This window comes from Nicotiana tabacum, chromosome 16 (genome assembly GCF_000715075.1).
Source record: "Nicotiana tabacum cultivar K326 chromosome 16, ASM71507v2, whole genome shotgun sequence".
NCBI lineage: Eukaryota > Viridiplantae > Streptophyta > Magnoliopsida > Solanales > Solanaceae > Nicotiana > Nicotiana tabacum.
This window is the reverse complement of record NC_134095.1, coordinates 145,542,654-145,561,672: the sequence shown is the minus strand read 5'-3', so window position 1 is coordinate 145,561,672 and position 19,019 is coordinate 145,542,654. Positions and strand designations below refer to the sequence as shown.

The window sequence follows — 19,019 nt, the reverse complement described above, 5'->3', positions numbered from 1 at the left end:
AGTGAATTGGGTTTAATTGGCTGGCCTTGTTTTCGGAGAGGCGCCATCACGATCGGGTTCGGGTTTAGGGTCGTGACATACATAATATCTTTTGACTGCATCAGAATTGATAATCATATCCACACATTTGCCTTCTACTTTTGTTAAATACAAAGCACAATTGGACAACACTCTCGTTATCACGAACGACCCCTGCCAATTTGGGGCAAACTTGCCTTTAGCTTTGACTTGATGCAGCAGGATGCATTTCAATAGTGTTTCTTTATGTTCTATGTGCCCCAGTTTCACACAATTCGGGCTTGAAGTGATCTCAAAATGCTTTTACTTATTTCACTCAAATGTTCCTATCATCTTCAAAATTGTTTCATTGTTTGATGACTAAACTAACTTTTAAGACCTGTGAGCACCTAATTTTTTCCCTACATAAAAATAACTCCTAAAAATAAACCAAAAATAATTTTTAAGGGATTTTAGAAGGTTTTTCTTTATTTAGTTGCATTTCATGCATTTTTAATATTTTAAAATCATAGAAAAATCATTAAAAATGTCATGTTTTAATTTCATGCCATCTTAGGTCCAATTTGCATGTAGGAATTAATTTTATTAAGAAAAATCACAAAAATGGTCATTTTTACATATTTAGCTATTAGTCTTTAGAAAGTAGTGTTTTTATTTAGTTTTAAGTTAATTAGTTGTTTTAATAGATAAGCAATTTTAATTTTTACAAATTAGATTGATTTAGGATTTTGTTAGATTTTAAAATCAAAGAAAAAAATGAAAAAAAAGATTTTGATTTAGTCTTCCTACTCCAAAGTTAATTAGCCCAAATTCATGACCCAAATTCCTTCAAGCCTAAAACATTGAGCCCATATCCATTCCCCATTTGACTTAACCTAATTCCTACCCCTATAAAATAATACTATCTCTTAAAAAGTCAAAAAAGATTGAACGCCTAAGGATAGGATCCGTCGTTTTCCTAAACCCCACCCTCTGACTTCGTCTTCTTCACATATAGACAATAGAATGCTCAGCCGCATCACCCCTTGAACCTTTTTGGTCTTCGTTCCAATTCCAACAAGGAGCTAACGAAAAATCCCAAAAAATCCTACCCCAGAAAACCATACAAATAAACAAAGAGGATGACCAGAGAGTAAAGAATGAGAAAGGGGGAATAGATATTGAGAGGGATTCACTCTTTTTCCATAGATGGAATCCAAGAAACAGAGAGGAGTTTAGACCGAGAAATTAGATTAAAAAGCTAGATTTTCTAAAAAGGTCTTGGGTTCCATCTTTGGCTTCGAAATTTGGCAAATTTCCTTTAAAGTTTCTGTTCTCTTTTTGGATTTCAAAAGAAGAGAAATACAAAAAAAGAAAAAAGAAAAAAAATGTTTCTGTTTTAGGATGAATTAGAGTTGTGACTGATTTTCAGAAAATATGCAAAAAATATTTAGTTTCTTCTTTTAATTTTTAATTTCAAAGTAAGAGTTATTGTTTGAGTTTAAGGAGAAGAAGTACCAAAAATATACCTTAGTTTCTGCTCCTTTAGTTTTCGGTTCCAAACCAAGAATTTCGATCAAGATTGAAGTCCATTTGAGTTCGTTCAGTCGAGGTGCCGTTCAAGTTTGAAAGTCGTCGTTTCCGGTGACGTTTTCATTCCCGGTCTGTCGAGGTCATCAAAGGTCCATTTCTCATTTTATACTTGACTATTACATTATTTTTATGATTGTGATTGTGAACTTCTGAGCATGAATAAACTTTTCTTTGTCTTTAATAAGCATAATTTTATTTTATTTTGATCTTCTTATTTCTCATATACATGTCACTATAATGCGGACATTTTATTGTTTGGATCTACTGCGTTGCTATTTGAGCATGTCTTTTAAGTTAGTATTATTCCATTATTAAATTGGTCTAGTGAAAGTTTAGAAATATACTTGTCAAAAGCTTTTAATATTGAATCTGATAAGGTAAAATGGGCCAAATATTTAAGTCTAATGGTTTTATTAATACACATAAGAGCTTTAGCAGCCCAATTGTTAAATGTTCTTAGGCTAGCTTACATTTCCATAACTAATTTACTACACTTCTTTCACATATAATTTCATATTTCATGACCTTGCAATAATCTCAAAATTAGACTTAGAAAGAAATAACTATGAACACTCGTAGCTTGCTTTAGGTGCGATTTAAACTATTTTTGTGATTATGTATACGTTCACGTAACATAATTACGAATTTAATTCTAAAAAATAAACGAGGTATGAGTTCACGCAACTTCAACCAAACTTTTTTCTTACTAAAATAAATAAAGCGTTATTAATTGTGGACACGTTCGCGTGACATGATTTTTTACGCGCTAAAAGAAAAGAGTATACGTACGTGTAACTCAATTCTTTAATTACGAATAAATCAAGTGATGAAAACATACATGCACATAGGTCTTAAAAATGAGTAGTTAAAGAATTTAAGCCAAGTATAAATCACTAAGCGATCGTGCTAGAACCACGGAACCTGAGAATGCCTAATACATTCTCCCGGGTTAACATAATTCCTTATCTAAAATTTTCGGTTTGCAGAATTTTAGAATAAAGTCAAAAATTTCCTCGATTTGGGATTTAAAAAATAAATCGGTGACTTGGGACACCATAATAAATTATCCCAAGTGGCGACTCTGATAAATTAAATAATTAATCCCATTTCGAATAATGTCACTTTAATTGAAAAAACTCCCTTATATCCTTTTCGGGTGGTAAAAGGAGAGGTGTGACAGCTCTGGCGACTCTGCTGGGGATATTAACCCAGAATCTCTGGTCCAGGGTTCAAGAATTCGAGCTTGTTAATGTGATTTTTATTTGTTTTTATTGTTGATATTATTATATTTTTGTGGACTTAATGTGGTAATTGTCATTTACCGCTTTGATATTACTTGAATTGTGTTTAAATGCCTTCTTATGCCTCCCTTCTGAGTCTTCTAAAAAACGGTGCTCACGTTCGCGTGACCCACTTTCTGTTAGAGTTATACCCAAATAGAATGGGGTTGGGCAAACAACAAGGTCAGACAGACTTTCGTGCTCCCGTTACGTTGCCCCCTCCTCGACTCGAGTTTGTCCGCTAGGGTAAGCCAGGTTTAGAACACAACCCCAGGTTTAAACTTAGAATAACATAACCTCATGTCGGATCCCTAGTAGGAACGATTATTTGCATCACGTGCATTTGACCTTGGGGACTCAACACAGGGGTTAAGTCCGTCTAGGACAGGTGTACCCAAAATAAAGACCATCCTGATGCATCTTACGTTGTATATGAATATATATTTGTTTCAGCTTGCATGTTGACCAGCTAGGAAAAGAAAATCGAGAGAAAAACAAAAAGTGAGGTAGGATAGAGAATTTACCCGGTTCTAAAAGTTTTGGTATTTGAAAATGTCTCGAAACTCTGCCAAAATTTTTGAAAAAAAAGAGAAAAAAGGAAAATGTATTTCAAAAAAAAATTGAGTCAAATATCATGTTTTTCTAATGTCAAAATTGACCGAACTATGCGGGTCTAATTTTCACCGGATGTGAGATACGTAGGCAAACCTCATCGGTTCCGACCTCAATTTCAAAAATCCAAAAAATATTTTCCTTTAGTTCCTCCTTTAGAAATCTTTCCTTAGAAAATTCAAAAAAAAAGAAGTTTTTTTTTAAACTAAAAAAAAAAGTAGTTTCCTTCTTTCTTAAGTCTTTCCTACGGAAAAATGAAAAAGAAAATGAAAAATCCCTCGTGTCGAGAGCAACTTCCTCGAATATCAACGCAGGGAGCCGCGAGGAGAGGACTTCCAGGGCTCAATCTACGGCTGCATCCCGTGGTTTGGTAGAATACCGTGTTCCCCAACAATAACTTAGCTTAGTAGCAACTCTTTCTACTGGCGTGGCGTTGTTGGATGCTTCTGATCAATAGAACACGAAGAGGAATTCAGGTTTCCTTCATTTTGATGTAATATTTAAAAACAAAATCCAAAAAAACAATTTGAAACAAAAATCTAAAAATATTCTTTTCTTCTTTAGAAGTCTTTCTTTTGTTAATGTCCATAAAAATTGAGAAATAAAAGTCCAAAAATATTTTCATTTTTCTTTAAAAGTAATTTCGTAAATTAAAAAAGAGAAAAGAAAAACTCAGAAATCCAAAATATTTTCTTAAGAAGTCCCTCTTTCGAAAATTAAGAAGCTACATCCAAAATCCAAAAATATTTTCTTTCTTTTTTAGAAAAAGAGACCCCATTAAGTGGGATTATACTGGGTTGCTGTTGTTGTTGTTGTTGTTGTTTAGAAAAAGAGAAAACAAATGAAAATTCAAACAAAAATATTTTCCTTTTACTTTTGAAATTCCCAAAGTTCAAATCAAAAGAAAAGCAAATTTTAGAAGTCTTTCTTTCAAAAAATAAAAGAAAATTCAAATCAAAAATAAAAAAAAATATCTCTTTTCTTCTTTTAAAGCATTTTTTTTAGAAAATTCCAAAAGAAATTAAAAAAAACAAACAAAAAATCAAAAATATTTTTCTTTTGCCTTAAAGCCTTCATGGTTTGAGTTTTATAAAAAGTAGAAAAAAAGTTAGTTTATTTACTCCATTCCCAATCTTCCCGAACTACGCAAGATCTAATTCATGCGGTGTCATGATACGTAGGCAATCCCCATCGGATTCGATCATAGCCATAAAATTAATTGAGTGAAAAAATAAACTGAAAAGGAGAAAATTGAGTGAAAAAAAGGAAAGAAAAGAAAAAAAACAAGAAAAAGAAAAAAAAAGAGTGACAAAAACAACAAAAAAAAAAGAAAAAGAAACAAGGGTGCCAAAAAATAAAAGAGCAACAGAAACAAATTGAAAAAAAAATCAAGAGTGACTAAAGAGAGGCAAAAATAAAAGAAAAGAGGTGCATACTGAAAGGCTAGTTAAGACCGGGATGAAACATGCAACTGTTCAAACACATGGTAGAAACAGTTAATTGTTTAGGTGCATTGCATCCAAACGTGCGATTTCCTATCTGTTAGGCATTTCAAAACTAACAAGGTTGTTGGGTGTGCAAACTAGCCAGGTTTTGGTGGTTGGTTTTGTTGGTAGTCTAGCCTCCACTCCTTCACAAGATCCAAAGGCACAGATGACCTCCGCAAGCAATCTACTAATCATAGGTCCTGAGAATAGCCCGGTATCGGTTATTTTGTAGCTAGATTCAGCAGCTGCTGAAGAGAATAAGATGTTGCGTCTCTGCATATTGGAAATGTGGGACACCGGGTCTAATAGTAAGGAACTGCCAAGTGCAATCCCTGGGTTCCCTGAGTTGATCCCCACGTTAGGTGAGGTTACCAATGCCACTGTGCCCAACCCGCTCATCCCATGCGGGCACCCTCCAATGCTGTCTAATGTTCTTGGCATGACTTCTGTGGTTCGCCCCCAGGCACTAGTTTCCAGGGCACCTCCAATATTGTTCTCTGCAGCACTAGTCTGCACCAAAGCACAACCAATTTTACCACGGCCGTATATTGAGCCTCCAATGTTCACCTTTCAGGGTCCACACCTTCAATCAGAAATAACATATGTGACCCCGTACTCTTTCACTCAACCTCCACAATATGATCTCTCGGGGGAGCAAGAAAAGGTTGTTAAAAATCCCGAGCAGGAGGAAATGGCTCGGAAGATGAAGAGCTTGAAACAAAGCCTAAAAACATGCAAGGTTTGAGTGGCCAAAAGAGTGTCTCATACTTTGACCTCTGTATGTTTCCCATGTCCACTTTCCAGCTGGCTTCAAGATGCCAAATTTGAAAAGTATGACGAGCACGGAGACCCGGTTGCTCATATGAAACGATATTGTAACCAGCTGAGGGGTGCTGGTGGAAAAGAGGAGTTGCTAATGGCCGATTTTGGGGAAAGCCTCACCGGAATCGCTTCTGAGTGGTATACGGATCAAGAAATTACTCATTGGCATGTGTGGGACGATATGGCCCGAAATTTTGTCCGCCAGTTCCAATATAATGTGGACATCACTCCTGACAGAAACTCCTTGTCTAATTTGAAAAAGAAAACTGTTGAAAGCTTCCGCGAATATGCTGTCAAATGGCGTGAGCAAGCTACTAGGGTAAAGCCTCTAATGGATGAAATTGAAATGGTCACAGTCTTTTTGCAGGCCCAAGAGGCTGACTACTTCCAGAACATGATGTCTGCTGTAGGTAAGTCGTTCACTGAGGCTATCAAAATTGGAGAAATGGTTGAAAACGATTTTAAAACGGGTCGAATCTTGAGTCATGCTGCTTTTAAGACCATATCACAGGCTGCTCAGAATGGTTCGGAGGGTTTGATGAACAACAATGGAAGTGAAGAGGGAGCGATGATGGCTTTAAGCTTGAGGGGGCTCGTAGGTCATTCAACCAATCATATGTGCCTCCTATGGTCCCACCACACTATTATCCCCTTTAAGATGATGCTTATGATGTGGCACCGCCTCCCTATGCGGTGATGAATGCGCAACCTTACCCGCAACCATAATATTATACACAAAATCGAGCTCCACTTCTCAGAAATGCTCATCCTTACCAAGCTCCATATAATCCCCAACCAAATGATCCCCAATACAATCCTCGTCCAAGAGAGCCTTTCAAAACGAATCAGTTCACCCCTATTGGTGAATCGTATTCAAGCTTGTTCCAAAAGCTAATCAGGCTAGATCTATTGCAGCCAGTGGCCCCGAACCGGTCGAACCCTGAGTCCCCCTCGCACCGAGCTGATGCTAGATGTGAATACCACTCTGGAGCAGTGAGACACAATACGGAGGACTGTTGGACCCTCAAGAGGGCAGTTAAAGATTTGATTGAAGCTGAAAGAATTGTTTTTCAGGATGAAGAAGCTCTTGATGTGATGAATAATTTGTACCTGCCCACAACAGCGGGCCAATAGTCGGAATGATTTGTGAAGCTGAGAAATTTGATCCGACACTGAAGGCCATTGCAGCCATTGCCGAGACAGAAGAAAAGCCAAAAAAGGGTCACCAAGCATGAAAGTTCCCCATTATACGGGAGTCTTAGTAGCCAGTCTTGCTATCCTTTCTGTGTCTGGATTATCTCAGACTGTGATCCGGATGTTTTACTTTATTGTCTTTCTTTTCGATGTAAACCCTTCTATCTTCAAAGATAATAAAATGAAATTAATATTTCATTGTCGAGGAATGTCACTTTTCTTAATCTTGCCATTTTTCTTACTCTCATTTTAGTTCTGTTAAATGCAGATTTCAATAACATGACATGCTTGCGGACTTCATGCCCAGATCCTGAAATGTTGTCAGACCTCGAAATAATAAATCAAGAATTAGATCACAATGAAGATAAGTTTAAGGAAAATAAAATAAAGAGTTGGAACAATTGAAGGTAAATTGGTTCCAAATTGGAAAGGTCCATACATTGCAACAGGAGAACTATCAAAAGTGTGTGTTGTACTCGGGACACATTGAAGGAAATGTCCCTGAAACAACTGCCAATGCAAATGCAGTCAAAAGGTACTATTTTTGATCCTCCATATAGTATTAATGTTCTCTGGTTGGGATAACGAAGACTTTCATTCTCGCTACACAAACACTATCAACCCTTTGCAAACCCTTTGAGCCAGTTACTTTTCCTTGATTACCCTCTTTGGAACCTGAAAGTTCTATTGAAAAAAAAAATTGATTGAAAAAATGAAATGAAAAAATGACAAGAGAAGAAAAAAGAAAAATACAAAAAAGGAAGAAAAGAGCAAAAAGAAAATGAAATGAAAAATGAAAAAAGGGGAAAGGAAAAAGAAAGAAAAACAAAACAAAATAGAAAGAAAAGAAAAGCAACAAAAAAAGAAAAAAAATGTAAAACAAAGTTTCCTGAACTACGTTCGATTTGATTCCGAAAGGATACGTAGGCAGCCTCTCTAGGGCTCAGTCACACCAAAATAAAAATCCAAAGTCCCCCAAAAAGTGAAACTGGGGCAGATGCTATAATGGTTCGTCGATGATCCCACCCAAAAGGTTCCAAAGTTGTAACTAAATCCAAATCCTTTTTTTACCCAAACCCTGTTCAAGTCCTTCCGATCAATCGGTGAGAATGTTCAAGGACCAAAGAATACAGTTGCTTGGATCTGATACAGTCAAAATGATAGAAATAAAATGAGAGAGTCTTACTGGTGAACACCCACAGGGGCACCGTGAGGCGACAGTAAGCAAAGAAATCAAAATGAGAGAGTCTTGTTAGTGAAAACTCGCAAAGAGCACTATAAGGCGATGGTGAGAAGAGAAATGAGAGAGGTCATCTCGTGAAAACTCGCAAAGGGCGTCCCTGATCAAAAAAAGGATTCTCACAACCATCGGCATGGACAGAGTCCTGGCCATGTTTCTCAATTTTAAGGCAAAAGTTGTGATGAATTTCTGAGAGTTGGACGATTTACACAGATCAGGCATCCAGTCCAAAAGGCATGTCATGTTCATTGAAGTCCGCATGTACTCCAGATAAGTCCTTCTTTCCTTTCCCCGAAAGGGACACTTCTTGTTTTAAATTCATTCTCCATTCCATTGTTTGTTTTCTTTGAATCCCTTTCGGTCTAACTCTATTCTGAAACTAATACAAAGAAAGGGCAGTAAGACTGATTTACAGGGTTCTCATTTGATACAAGCTAATATGCAAAAACACACCCCACTTTATCAAGGGAATAAGTCGGCATCGACTAGCCATGGTAGCCGATGCTTCAAAATTAAAACTCTTGGAAGGGGAAAATCAAATTGAAGTGCCTATAAAGAAAAATGAAGTTGAAAAGGTTGAGTCCCATGTGGCCAACCATCTCGGCAAAAGTTTGAAAAGCCAAGGTACCCAAATGATTTGAAATTAAAGTTGGAAGAAAGAAGCCAGAAATGAAAGGCCTACAAAGGCGAAATAAAGATGGAAAAGGTTAAGTCCCACACGACTAGCTGTTGCGACAAAATTGGAGGAGCAAAAAGTTCCCCAATGCTCCGAAGTTTAAAAAGGAAAATAAAAGAAATGTGTGACGATCCGGCCAGTCGTGTCATGAATTACTGCTCCGTTTCCCCCATTTCTGCTTCTTTATGCTTTGTTTATCCGTGTTATGTGGTATCGGGTCGGTCGGATCGAGTTCAGAAAGGATTTGGTAAGGTTTGAGACACTTAGTCTCTTTAGAGTGAATTTAAGTTGGAAAAGTCAACCGGATGTTGACTTGTATGTTAGAGGGCTCGGATGTGAGTTCTGATGGTTTGGTTAGCTTCGGGAGGTAATTTGGGACTTAGGAGCGTGATCGGAATGAGTTTTGGAGGTTCGGAGTAGATTTAGGCTTGAATTGGTGAAATCAGATTTGTGGTGATTTCCGGTTGATAGGTGAGATTTTGGTATAGGAGTCGTAATGGAATTTCGAGAGTTGCAGTAATTTTGTTGTGTCATTTAGGGTGTGTGTGCAAAATTTTAGGTCATTCGGACGTGGTTTGGTTGGGTTTTTGATCAAAAGCGGAATTTGGAAGATTTTGGAAACTTAGGCTTGAATCTGATGTGTTTAGGTTGATTTGATGTTGTTTGAGGTGTTTTGAAGATTGGTATAAGTTTGAATAAGGTTTTGGAATATGTTGGTGCTTTTGGTTGAGGTCCTGGGGGCCTCGAGGTAATTTCGGATGGTTGACGGGGAATTGAGATGTTGTTAAAGCTGCAGAAATTTTCTTCTTCTGGTATTTCCGCACATGTGGATTGGCTACAGCAGGTGCAATCTCGCAGATGCGGGGAAGGAAACCGCAGAAGTGGAATTAAGCTGGGGAGTCAGGAAACCGCAAAAGCGGTAAACGGACCGCACCTGCGATGGCGCAGGTGCGGCTGATGCATCGCAGATGCGGATTGGGGCTGAGTTAATGAAAAACCGCAGAAGTGGTTGGTTGACCAAAAATGCGGTACCGCAGAAGCGGTGGAATGGTCGCAGATGTGAAAATCTCTGGACCAGAGGGTATATATTGTCTTCTTCGCGAAATTTTTCTAAGTTTATCATTTTTGGAGACGGGAAAGAGGCTAAGGCGGATGATTTCAAGAGAATTCAAGGGGTATCAGTTGGGTAAGTTCCCTAAGCTTATTTATTTGGGTTTGTGATCATTTTTCCATTTGTTTAATCATGGAATTAGTGAAGATTAAGGAAGAAAAATGAGGGATTAAGGCTTGAGATTAAAGAGACTTTAAAATGAGAATTTGAGGGGTCATTTGGACTCCGATTTCAGCGTTCTTGGTATGTATGGACTCATGGAAAGATAAGGATTTCGTTGATGTAATTTTTATCAAGTTTCGAGGTGTGGGTCCGGAGGTCGAGTTTTGGCCAATTTCGGGAATTGTGCTATAATTTGATTTATTTCGCATGGGCTTCGTCCCTTTAGCCTATTCTAATGTTATAATTCTGATTTTGGGTAGATTCGACATGAGTGGAGGCCGATTCGAGGGGCAAAGGCGTCGCGGAGTAGTATTTTCACCGGTTTGAGGTAAGTAACCATTGTAAATCTAGAACTGAGGATACAAAATCCTGGTATTTGACTTGTTTTGATAAATACGGTGACACACATGCTAGGTGACAAGCGTGTGGGCGTGCACCGGTAGGGATTGTGACTTGGTCCATCCCGTAGCAACTATTAAGCCGCGTATTTGATTTGAAATCTTATGATATCACATATAGTGGAGATTAATACTATATTATGGGTTGTATGCCATGTTTGGGGCTTTGTGCCGACCTATTGAGACTCTTAGGGGCATTTTTTACTGTTTTGCTCACTCTATCTGTTTGAAAGCATATCCTCAGTCATGTTTTACCTGTTTAATGTTAAAACCTGGTTTTTATCCCTCTACTTTTCAAAAATGTGAAAACTGTTTGGGCAGAGTTCCCTAATTTCCACTATTATGCCTGAGTAGAGTAAGGTTAATGACTGAGGGAGGTCGAGGACCTTATGGTGAGGTTTATATATTTATATTATAGATCGGGTTACACGCCGCAACAATATTATGTGTATATATTATGGATCGGGCTGCAGGCCACAACAATACTTATATGGATCGGGTTGCACGCCATATCGATATATATATATATATTGGATCAGGCTACGCGCTGCATCGATATGACGATTGGGCTGTAGGAGCCCCTCCGGAGTCTGTATACCCCCAGTGAGCGTAGTCGACTATAAATTACGGATCGGGCTGCACGCCGCAGCGGTTACTATGATTTCTATTATTATGAGATATTAATGAGCCTGAGTACTGAGAGTGAGTACTGAGTGACGAGAGTGAGTCATGCGTGACTGAAAGGCTTCCCGAGAGGCCATGTTCTAAGTGATACATTGCCCGAGGGGCCCAGTTAGGATGTTTTCAATGATTTCACTCTTCTTTTTAAATAAGCCTATGTTGGAAAAATTTCTAAGTATATGATTCCAAGTGTTTAAACTGAAGTTGATAATTTTACGACGAAACTGGTTTTAAACTGTGAAATGGATTTGTTATCCTGTTGTTTATTCAGTTATATGATTTTTAACTGCTCGTCACTGCTTTCAGACCTTATTTACTTTAGTTACTTATTGAGTTGGCGTATTCACGTTACTCCCTGGACCTTGTGTGCAGATCCAGGTGCCCGAGTGGCAGAATGAGGGTCCTCAACTGATCCAGAGGTTGCCGGAGATTTCAAGGTAGCTGCATGGCGTCCGCAGCCTTGTTTTCTCTCCTTCTTATCTTGTTCATTTCTGCATTTTTCTAGACTTTCGTTGTATCAGACAGTCAGTTATGTAGTAGAGGCTCTAGACTCGTGACACCAGATATTTGGGGTTGTGTAGTTCATGTTTATTTGACTTCCGCTTATACTTTGTTGTTTTAAACACTTATTATGGAAATTTGGTATCTAAACCTGTCTTAGAAAATGGTTTTATAAAATGAACTTGTTGTGGTTAATGGTTTGAGTTGGATTACCTAGTAATGTGATAGGCGCCATCACGACCGGGTATTTGGGGTCGTGACAAAATGACAACAAGTCAGAAGGGAAAGGCCCACAAAGGCAAAATAAAGTTGAAAGCTGAAGTCCCACGTGACCAGCCGTCATGGCAAAGTCTGGAAAAGCTAGAGGTTCTTAAGGGCCAGAAATAAAATTGGTCCTCAGGGTACAAACAGTTGCAGTTGAGATCTTTATCAAAGAAGCTGAGCCGAGATTAAGTGATTGAAACAATCAAGGCCACAACACCAACCACAGTTTCAAACTGACAAATTGTTCTTTGATTTGAAAACAGAAAAATAGGTGCAGTCCAAAATAACCCTGCAAGAAGCAGGTGCAATAAAAGCAAGGCACGCAAAAACCAAAATGGTTCTACAGCAAAAAAGTTGACCCAAAAAGGGAAGTACTTTTAAACTCTTCATTCATTCTCCTAAATAAAATGAAAGTGAAGTAAAAGAAAAAATGTGAAATGAAAACAAGTAGAAGAAAAATTTAAAAATCATGGTAGCCTAGGGTCCCTAATCTCTAGCTACGTTCTTCCAACATTGGGTCCCATTCCCTAGTCACTCCCAGCATAACCTGGTAGTCTTTTTTATTTAGGATTCCACTCCCTAGTTGATCTTCGGCATAACCCGAGGACCTTTTCTCTTTCTTGGCATAACCTGTGGACTTCCCCGGCAGAACCCAAGGACCTTTTCCGGCATAACCCGATGACTCTCCCCGGCATAACCCGAGGACCTTTTTCTTTTCCGGCATAACCTGATGACTTTCCCGGCATAACCAGAGGACCTTTTCTCTTTTCCAACATAACCCAATGACCTTTCCCGACATAACCCGTGGACCTCCCCAGCATAACCCGATGACCTTTTTCTTTTTCTGGCATAACCCAATGACTTTTCCCGGCATAACCCGTGGACCTCCCCGACATAACCCGTGGACTCTCCCCGGCATAAACCGTGGACCTTTTTCTTTTCCGGCATAACCTGATGACTTTCCCGACATAACCCGTGGACCTCCCCGGCATAACCCGAGGACCTTTTCTCTTTTCCGGCATAAGCTGATGACCTTTCCCGGCATAACCCATGGACCTCCCCAGCATAACCCAAGGACCTTTTCCTTTTTTTGGCATAACCCGATGACTTTTTTCGACATAACCCGCGGACCTCCCCGGCATAACCCGAGGACCTATTTCTTTTCCAGCATAACCCGATGATTTTTCCGACATAATCCGTGGACCTCCCCGGCATAACCCGAGGACCTTTTCTCTTTTCCGGCATAATCCGATGACTTTCCCGGCATAACCCGTGGACTTCCCCCGCATAACCCAAAAACCTTTTTTTTTCCGGCATAACCCGATGACTTTCCTGACATAACCCGTGGACCTCCCCGGCATAACCCAAAGACCTTTTTGTTTTTCGGTAACTCGATGACTTTTCCGGCATAACCCGTCGACCTCCCCAGCATAACCCGACGACCCTTTTCTTTTCTGTCATAACCCGAGGACCTTTCCGGCATAACTCGGTCATTTTTCCAACATAACCTGGTAATCTTCCCCACTTGGGGCCTCCGATCCCCATTTGATTACATTTTAGATATAGGGTCTCCACACCCTATTCTCTTTTTCTCAGGAATACACAATCCCGATTTTAATTGCTTTCAATAAAGAAATAGTTTAGATTTTTGTTACAATAGCTCACGAAATTTTCCTAGTGATAACTGGGGTAGAAAATTTCTTTCGTTTGTTTGCTTTGGCGCCTGAACAGGTTTTCACCGTGAGGCATAAGGTTTGATATGACCAAAAGAAGAAGTCTCAACCCAAATAAAAGAAAAGGAAAACAAAAAAAGAAGTGAACTCTAAGTGTAGAAGCGGAGAAAAGATGCGAACTGCTCAAGATATGATTGAAGTCACAAGCTTTGCATGTCTCGCCTTCATCCGAAGAGCTGAAGAAAAATGAACCAACGTTCGCAGCTAACAAGCATCAAGATTCAGATCAGAGGCTGCAGGAAAAACCAGCCAAGACTCAAGATCAAGCTTCAGAAGATTTATAGGTAGGAATCTTGTAACTCATAGTTGATAGGTTTAGTTAGTCTTTTTCATTTTTGATTTTGATGTAATAACAGGTCTGCGGACTGGAGCCTCGACGGAACCTCACTCGACCCTCGAACTCATCACTCCATCATCCTTCCAAAAATACACCGACTCGATTCCTTTATAGCCAAGGATATGTAGGCAACCTCCGAAGCAAGGTTCGGTCAAACCTTTTCAAAATGTTTCCAAATGGAGTTTCAGACGGGCAAAAAATTGCTCATAATTGCTCACTTTATCTTTACCCGAAAATTCTTCATGTTTCCGAGCAAAGAGGGGCAGCTGTGAGCACCTAATTTTTGCCCTACATGAAAATAACTCCTAAAAATAAACCAAAAATAATTTTTAAGGGATTTTAAAAGTTTTTCTTTATTTAGTTGCATTTCATGCAATTTTAATATTTTAAAATCATAGAAAAATTATTAAAAAAAATATCATGTTTTAGTTTCATGTCATCTTAGGTCCAATTGCATGTAGGAATTAATTTTATTAAGAAAAATTACAAAATATGGTCATTTTTAAATATTTAATTTTTAGTTTTTAGAAAGTAGTGTTTTTATTTAGTTTTAAGTTAATTAGTTATTTTAATAGATAAACAATTTTAAATTTTACAAATTAGATTGATTTAGGATAATTTAGGATTTTATTAGATTTTAAAGTCAAAGAAAAAAATGAAAAAAAAAATTGATTTAGTCTTCCTACCCCAAAGTTAATTAGCTCAAATTCATGACCCAAATCTCTTCAAGCCCAAAACATTGAGCCCATACTCATTCCCCATTTGACCTAACCTAATTCCTAACCCTATAAAATAATACTAACTCTTAAAAAATCAAAAAAGACCGAATGCCTAAGGATAGGACCCGTCGTTTTCCTAAACCCCACCCCCTGACTTCGTCTTCTTCACATATAGATAACAGAATGCTCAGCCGCATCACCCCTTGAACCTTATGGTCTTCGTTCCAATTCCAACAAGGAGCCAACGAAAAATCCCAATAAATCCCACCCCAGAAAACCATACAAATAAACAAAGAGGATGGCCAGAGAGTAAAGAACGAGAAAGGAGGAATAGATATTGAGAGGGATTCACTCTTTTCCCATAGATGGCATCTAAGAAACGAAGAGGAGTTTAGATCGAGAAATTGGATTGAAAAGCTAGATTTTTTGAAAAGGTCTTGGGTTCCATTTTTGGCTTCGAAATTTGGAAAATTGTTCAAATTCCCTTCAAAGTTTCTGATCTCTTTTTGGATTTCAAAAGAAGAGAAATAATACAAAAAAAATGTTTCTGTTTTATGTTGAATTAGAGTTGTGACTGATTTTCAGAAAATATACAAAAATATTTAGTTTCTTCTTTTAGTTTTTAATTTCAAAGTAAGAGTTATTGTTTGAGTTTAAGGAAAAGAAGTACCAAAAATATATCTTAGTTTCTGCTCCTTTGGTTTTCGGTTCCAAACCAAGAATTTCGATCAAGATTGAAGTCCATTTGAGTTCGTTCAGTCGAGGTGCCGTTCGAGTTTGAAAGTCGTTGTTTCCGTTGGCGTTTTCATTCCCGGTCTGTCGAGGTCATCAAAGGTCCATCTCTCATTTATACTTGACTATTGCATTATTTTTATGATTGTGATTGTGAACTTCTGAGCATGAATAAACTTTTATTTGTCTTTGATAAGCATAATTTTATTTTAATTTGATCTTCTTATTTCTCATATACATGTCACTGTAATACAGACATTTTATTGTTTGGATCTACTGTGTTGCTATTTGAGCATGTCTTTTAAGTTAGTATTATTCCATTATTAAATTGGTCTAGTGAAAGTTTAGAAAGATACTTGTCAAAAGCTTTTAATATTGAATCTGATAAGGAGCGTGAGAGTATGGATCCAAGACTTTGAAAGTTGGTTCTGGAGCATAGTGTTGGGCATTGGGGACTTTGAGCACAGTCTCGTGAGAGGATCGAGGGAAAATAGCTGGAGAAGGAGCTACAAGGGCATGAGTGGTCAAATGAGCGGGATATGAGGTCGTTTTGATTGGTGGAGTGTGAAAAGGTTGTAGGGAGATATCAGCAGCAGTGGGAATCTGGATTTGTGACAGTGGTGGAATGGTGACAAGGCTTTTAGGGTAGTTAGTGGGAAATAATGGTGGAGGACGCCCATTAATCCAAGACTGATACATTCTTCCATCTGTTGTTTCAACATTTGGACCTCCCCTTTCAATTTAGACTCCGACTCCACAAACTTCCCCGACGGGTCAACAACTCTTGTATCCAGGTCTTTGCTAGTCATGGCTACATTGCTCTTTGACCTTGTGTTGTATGGATGAGTTACCTTAAGAACCACAAACCAACCACTCTTCTGCTCAATGGAGATAACAAAAAGGAACAAAATGAGGTCATCACGTTAGCGTTAGGGCATTTAACAACTGCAAATATCACATTGTGTGCAATGTACCTAGCAACAATTAACGGTTCAAAAATGATTTCGAGGGTCACAAGGTCACTTGGCATCATCCCAATTTGTTCATTTCAATCTTCTTTTTTATTTTATTTTCTGGCACTTCTTGGCTTGCTCATTTTCCTTCCTCTTTTTTTTCTTCTAATTATCACTCTTTTCTTTCCTTTCATTTCTCACATCCCATAATTTCACCTCTTTTTTTTCGTTTCCTTATTTTTTCCTTTAATAAAATAATAATAATAATAAAAAATAATTCGATCGAACCCTATGTAGGTTGCCTACGTATCATGATGCCGCATGAATCAGATCTTTGCGTAGTTCGGGAAGATCAGGAATAAAGTAAACAAACTAACGTTCTCATTTTTTTTCTTTTTTTTCTTTTTTTTATCTTAATGAATACTCTGATGAGAAATTATTAAGGAAAAACCCTTAGAAGAGAAAAATATTTTTTGATTCATTTTTTTAGAAAGGAAATCTAAAGGATGAACCAAAGAAAGATATTTTGAATTTTCGTTTGATATCCTGAAAGAAAGATTTCGAACCAAGAAATGAAAAAGATAAAAAAAATATTTTTGGATTTTAATTTGATTACCTAAGGGAGAAATTCTGAAAATAAATCAAAGATAAAGTATGTTTTTTTCTTATATGTACAATATCCTAAAATTCTAGTAGAAATAAAAAGAATTGTTTTTCATTTTTCGTTAATTTCACAAAGAAGAACCTTAAAAGAAAATCTTTTTGGATTTTTGGAACTAAAATCTTAAAGAAAACTTTTAAAGAGGTACTAAAAGAAAATTCTCTTTTTTTTGAATTTTTAGTCTTAATGGACTAAAAGAAAATATAGCAACAATTTTTTATTTTGAGTTCTAGATATTAATTTCCTAAAGGAAAACTACCTTAAAAGAATTAGTATTCTAAAGAAAACTTCTAACAGAAATATAAAATGCGAAACCTCTTTTCTTTTTTTTTTGGATTTTTGAGTTACGACACACTTTTTCAAATATAAAGTAGAAAGTACAGTAGCAAAAGACTCGACATTACTGTACAAAACTAGAAAATAAAAGGCAACATAAAATGAAGAACAGACTCAAAACATAAAAAAATAAAACAGATCTCCTTAAGCAACTCCTGAATGAGCGATCCTGACTGGATAGTCACGGGGTGTCTGTCATGCTCAAATTCCGGTAAGTAGATCCACACATGTATAAAAAAACCTCAAACCAACAATAGGTGAGACAATAACACTCCCTATTGGACGCATGCAAGACATGATTGAGGCTATTTTTGCAAAATGGCTTATGTGACCAAAAGGTGGCTAGAGGTGCAAAATTTGGCTAAGACCCCGCAAAGCCAAGTACCTAAGACTCACTAGGAAGACCGGACCCTATATGGATTGCCTACGTATCCCACCCTGAGAGACGAGAACCAGGTTCGCGTAGTTCGGGCAGTTTCGATACGGGCGGGAAATAAAATAAAAAAACAACTAATTAAGAGAAAATATATTTTTTGTCTTTTCCTTGAAAATGATGAAACATGTAAACTCTTTTTGAATCTTCTTTTCCCCTTTTTTGATTTTTTTTTCGGAAAATGATGAAAAAGTGTAAAATCCTTTTTTGGATTTTTTATTTTTTTTGTCCTTTCTTAATCAAAATGTGACAGAAAATATAACTGAGCTCTACTTGTTTTATTTTCATACTTCACGCTCTCTTTTTTTCTTTATTTTTTCATTTGCCCTCAACTATTATTGGTCCACCAAATGACCCTTTTACCCTTGAAGATAGCAACATGTAGCACATTAGGATGCATTAGGATGGTCTTTTATTTTTTTGGGGTACACCTGTCCTAGACGGACCCAACCCCTGTGTTGAGTCCCCAAAGTTAGATGCACGTGATGCAAACAAGCGTTCCTACTAGGGATCTGACATGCAACTATGTTATTCTAGGTTTAAAAACTCGGGTTTATTTGATCTAGACCTGGCTTACCCGAGCGGACAACTCAAACCGAGGGGGGGACAGGGTACCAGGAATACAGAAGCTTCACCGGCTTTGCAACTTGTCCGAACCGTGTTCTAAAATTGGGATATGACTCTAACAGAAGAGAAGTCACACGAAGTGCACACTTCCCAGATGATTTAGAAGACTCAGAGAGAGGAGGGTTTCGTATCAATTTATATACAGTTCAACAATATCAAGGCGGTAAAAAGCAGCATTTAGCATATTAGGCCCAAACAAGTAAATAAAACCAGATAATAAATAAATCCAAATATAACAATTATTCTAAGCTCGAATTCTTGAACCCTGAACCAGAGGTTCTGTGTTCTATTCCCCAACAAAATCGCTAGAGCTGTCATACCTCTTTTTTACCACCCGAAAAAGTATAAGGGAGTTTTTCCAATTTAAGTGACAATCGAAACATGATTATTTATTCTTATTCAGAGTCGCCACTAGGGATAATTTATGTTGTCCTAAGTCACCGGTTTAAAATCCCGAATCGAGGAAGTTT

At 37.6% G+C, this 19,019-nt stretch overlaps 1 long non-coding RNA gene across 1 annotated transcript; it reads left to right on the top strand.

Moving 5' to 3' along the window:
• Positions 1-944: 944 nt before the first annotated feature.
• LOC142170785 (uncharacterized) lies at positions 945-11,949 on the top strand. Its single transcript, XR_012700337.1, has 2 exons — positions 945-1,679; positions 11,626-11,949. It is a non-coding gene; the product is annotated as an uncharacterized LOC142170785 (long non-coding RNA).
• Positions 11,950-19,019: the final 7,070 nt, after the last annotated feature.